The sequence below is a fragment of the Sus scrofa genome, chromosome 2 (genome assembly GCF_000003025.6).
Source record: "Sus scrofa isolate TJ Tabasco breed Duroc chromosome 2, Sscrofa11.1, whole genome shotgun sequence".
Lineage (NCBI taxonomy): Eukaryota > Metazoa > Chordata > Mammalia > Artiodactyla > Suidae > Sus > Sus scrofa.
Genome location: NC_010444.4, coordinates 53,341,422 through 53,346,793, shown reverse-complemented (window position 1 = coordinate 53,346,793; position 5,372 = coordinate 53,341,422). Strand labels below are relative to the sequence as shown.

Here is a 5,372-nt window from a genome sequence, read left to right as displayed (position 1 = left end):
TTAGCAGTCCTTTAACATTTCCGCTTGGATTTCCTGCTATGGCACAACAGGATTGGCAGGTCTCTGGAGTGCTTGGTCACACGTTCCATCCTACTCAGACACCAATGGGTTAAGGATCTTGGGTTGCCACAGATGAGGAGAAGGTCACAACTGTGGCTCAGATCTGATCCTTGGCTGAGGAACTCCATATACCATGAAACAGCTAAAAGAGAAAAGAAAAAATATATTATAATTAAGTCTTTAACACAGGATTGCAGACAGAGAAGAACTAAAGAAAATGGTTATGAGCCCTAGAATTCTGAACTCTGAGTACTGTTGGGCTATGCTGGGGCAAAAAAAAAAAAAAAAAAAAGCACAGACACAAACAAGAACTTCTGACAAAAGCCCTGCATTTGCTAATTTGCTAAAGGCTGGCTGCAGTCCTACAGTGCAAATTAAAATTAAAGAACTCTATAGATGGATGTCCCCCCAGAAAATCATGATGCCTATGGACTTGTGCATCCCCAGTGTAAGTCCAAAGCCAGCAAATTTATGTGCATCTACCATCACAATTCACTTATGATGGTCACTCTATCATCACTGTTACTCCCTGTTCTCTTCTGAAACCTAACCATGAACTGGAACTCCTACATTTCACACCAACTCTTCACCCAGTTCATCTGGGTATCAAACTACACAAATTACCACATTATTATTTATTCGATGAACTGATAAACCTCACCAGTCTAGCATCAGACAACAGTCAGCACATTCAATAAACATGCCTTGCATTTACCTTGACACCACAAGTACAGTAAATCAGTGGTTCCATGAATATTCCTGGGACCAAATGTGACTTCACAGTGCAGATACAGTTAAGGTTTTATCAGAAACCATTTGTTTACAAGAAAATCACTTTCCACCCACTCCTTGTGTAAAAGTGAATACAAAACCTTGCAGCCTTCCAGGTTGTGTTCCCTCTACTAAAACTGGTATAGAACCAAAGCAACACAGCTGACCAATTAATACCACCTCTTGTCCAACTATCCACAACTGTACCAAACACCATTGTTGTTTCATGGACTGCAGAAATTGGAAGAAACTATTCCATGGCAGTATATATTGTAAAACAGTTGTCTTCAACAGTTCTTCTTCAGAGGTTTTATAACGTAGGTAAAGGAAATAAGGAATCAAGATTATTCTAGAGAGAAGTTCCCGTCGTGGCGCAGTGGTTAACGAATCCGACGAGGAACCATGAGGTTGCGGGTTCGATCCCTGCCCTTGATCAGTGGGTTAACGATCCGGCGTTGCCCTGAGCTGTGGTGTAGGTTGCAGATGCGGCTTGGATCCTGCGTTGCTGTGGCTCTGGCATAGGCTGGTGGCTACAGCTCTGATTCGACCCCTAGCCTGAGAACTTCCATATGCTGCGGAAGCAGCCCAAGAAATAGCAAAAAGACAAAAAAAAAAAAAAAAAATTATTCTAGAGATTTAATTAAAGAGAAATTGACTGTAGATCCAGACAGTGATATAAGTACAACCAGCGTGAGGGTTTCTCTACTATGTCCACTTGGTAAAATGTGGCAAACATTTCCATTCTGGCCTCGTCTGCAGTGTTTTGATGCATTCTTTATATTCAGATGAATGAGAAAAAGCCAACTTGGGTTTGTCCTGTCTGTGATAAGAAGGCTCCATATGAACACCTCATTATCAATGTCTTGTTTATGGAAATCCTAAAATACTGCACAGATTGTGATGAAATACAGTTTAAGGAGAAAAATTCTTAGGCACTTATAAAGCCAAAAAAGGAAGTAGAGGCAGTTTCTTCTTAAAATGAAGTTGATGGATGCTTGAGCTCCATATTAGAGCACCAAGTGGTTTCTCCCTACCAATCCTCAAATAAAAATACAAAAGTAGAGGTGATCGATCTAACCATATACAGTTCATCTGAGGAAGAGGAGGAAGAGCCATCTGAAAAGAAAAACTGTCCTTCCCTATGTCCCACCTCATTACTAAATATAAAGGTGTATTAAACCTTCCACATCAAGCATTGCCAGTAGCCTGTACCCCAAGGCTCTCTGATGTAGACACAAGCTATATTAACACATCCCTCATCCAAGACTACATACATCCTTTCACATGACACCTTTATTTTATGATTTACAAGGATTATATTTCTTTCCTTTCTTATCGGGAACAATTAGTATTGCAATACTTCCCCCATTGCCACTGCATGGTTTCAGATGATTGAGACCTCTCACACTGGTGTCAGTTTTTTTTCCATTTATCTCCTCACAGATGTTTCTCGATCAGTTAAGTGCATGAGTCAGTACTTCTCTGATAACCACCAAGAAGCAGTATTTACAATAACAGCAGCCTCATATCCTCCAACAGCTAACCAGAGAACCCTAGACCCACCATCTCAAACAGAAGCAACATGGACATGACATCAATTTTTGGAATCATACCAGGCAGTATTTCATTGTCCTTGCAGCAACCATCCCCAGCCCAGAATAAATGAACTTGGCAGAAAGAATAGAAATTTGTGCTATATTTTACCTTATTCTATTTAGAAAATTGCAGAGGATTTCCCCTTCCTTTTTAGGGAAAAAAAATAAATAAAGGAAATGCACAGAGAAAAAAACTATATTTTCAGTTTTACTTTTTTATATAAATATAAGACTGCCTATTAACACTTATTTTGTTTTTTTGTGTGTGTTTTTTTTTTTTTTTTAAAGAGGAGTTTCCTTCCTGGCTCAGCAGTTAATGAACCCGTCTAGGATCTATGAGAATGCAGGTTCGATCCCTGGCCTCGCTCAGTGGGTTAAGGACCCAGCGTTGTTGTCAGCTGTGGTATAGGTCACAGACGCAGCTTGGATCTGGCATTGCTGTGGCTGTGTTGTAGGCTAGCACCTACAGCTCCGATTTGACCTCTAGCCTGGGACGCTCCATATGCCGCAGGTGCAGCCCTTAAAAAAAAATAAAAATAAATTAAAAAAAAGAAAGGAAAAGAAAACAAATAAATAAAAAAAGCAGTACTCACAAACCATCTTCAGTTCATTTTTTTCTGGAATATGAAAAATTTCTTCATTTTTCCTATGGTTTTGGTTTTTATTAACTTAAGTGGTATTATTTTATTTACAACAACAGGAAAGGAATTGCATGTATTAAGTTTTAAATTGTGGGTTTTCTTTTGGTGGGGAGGGCATGATAATATAATTTTAATTTCTATATATAATTATATATATAATAAACTTATAATACCTATTATATATTTTTCTCAAAATTGGCAGAGTTTTAACATTATTTCAGAAAAATAAGACAAACTTTCCTTTTACATACATTTCCTGAAGTATGTAATCCTAATGAATTTTTCTAAATCCTGAGTGATCTAAATTAAAAATTTGTCCTGAATTAGTATGACTGTAAAAGTTAACTGTAAATTGCAGGTCTAAAATTAGCACACATTAAAATAAGGCCATTACGTGTACTGATGTACATCAGTCAATCTCTATGGAAGTTTTACTTTAAGAGGCTTTATGATAAGATATCTGGCAGCACTAGATATTAGAATAAACTCAATTTTGGCATAAGGACTTTACCACCTCTTACTCCCATTTAATGACAAAGAATATAAATCCTTTGAAAGTGACTTCTCTTAGAGCAATTAAAGAAAGTATCAATAAAACATACACACACATATAGACATACACTGAGTTTTAAATGGCTTCTTTCACACACATAAATATAAGGGATTTTCAGCTGTTCTCAGCATCCACTTACTGTATCTTCAATAATATCTGGAATTACTAAATTTTTATCACTGAAAATTTTTACTTCGTGGTGAGTTTCAGTTTCAGTGTACTGAACTGGTTCATATAATGAAAGATATATTACAGTTTAAGTTAATATTCACTTTATTAATCAGTGCAAGGAGTTTTGGGGTTGAGTCCTTAGGGTTTTCTATGTATAGTATCATGTCATCTGCATACAGTGACAGTTTGATCTCTTCTCTTCCTATATGGATGCCTTTTATTTCTTTTGTTTGTCTAATTGCTATGGCTAGGACATCCAAAGCTATGTTGAAGAGCAGTGGTGAGAGTGGGCATCCCTGTCTTGTTCCAGATTTGAGTGAGAAGGCTTTCAGGTTTTCCCCATTGAGGATTATATTTGCTGTGCGTTTCTCATAAATGGCTTTGATTATATTCAGGAATGTTCCCTCTATACCCACTTTGGCGAGGGTCTTGATCATGAATGGATGTTGAACTTTGTCAAATGCTTTTTCTGCGTCTATTGAGATGATCATATGATTTTTGACTTTTCTTTTGTTAATGTGTTGTATGCTGTTGATTGATTTGTGTATGTTGAATCATCCTTGTGAACCTGGGATGAACCCAACCTGGTCATGGTGTATAATTTTTTTGATAAGTTGTTGGATTTGGTTGGCTAAGATTTTGTGGAGAATTTTTTCATCTATATTCATCAATGATATTGGCTGATAGTTTTCTTTTTTGGTGGTATCTCTGTCTGGTTTTGAAATTAGGGTGATGATGGCATCATAGAATGTCTTTGAGAGTGTTCCTTCTTCTTCAACCTTTTGAAAGAGTTGAAGGAGGATGGGCACCATTTCCTCTTTATATGTTTGATAGAATTCACCTGTGAAGCCATCTGGTCCTGGACTTTTATTTGTAGGGCGTGATTTTATGACCTCTTCAATTTCATTTCTAGTGATTGGTCTGTTCAGTTGGTCTTTTTCTACTTGATTCAGTTTTGGCAGGCTGTAAGATTCTAGAAAATTGTCCATTTCTTCCAGATTGTCAAACTTGTTGCCATATAGTTGTTCATAGTATTCTCCTACGGTTTTTTGTATTTCTGCTGTATCCGTTGTGATTTCTCCTTTTTCATTTATACTTTTGGTTATTTGGGTTCTTTCTCTCCTCTTTTTAGTGAGTCTGGCCAGGGGTTTGTCAATTTTGTTTACCTATTCAAAGAACCAGCTCTTGGTTTTATTAATTTTCTCTATTGTTTTTTGAGTCTCTATTTTATTGATTTCTTCCTTGATCTTTATAATTTCCTTCCTTCTGCTGACTTTAGGTCTTTTTTGTTCTTCTTTTTCTAGTTCATTTAGGTGGAGGGTTACGTTGCCAATTTGGGATCTTTATTCTTTTTTGAGAAAGGCCTGTATTGCTATAAATTTCACAGCATCCCATAGATTTTGAGAGGTTGTGTCTTCATTATCATTTGTTTCGAGGTAGTTTTTAATTTCCTTCTTGATTTCCTCATTGACCCATTGGTTTTGTAGTAGCATGTTGTTTAGTCTCCATGGAGTAGGTTTTTTCTCTTTGCTTTTCCTGTGGTTGATTTCTAATTTCATGGCATTGTGGTCAGAGAAGATA

The 5,372-nt window shown here is 37.0% G+C and overlaps 1 pseudogene; it reads left to right on the top strand.

Moving 5' to 3' along the window:
• Positions 771 to 1,763, top strand: LOC110259586 (annotated as a pseudogene).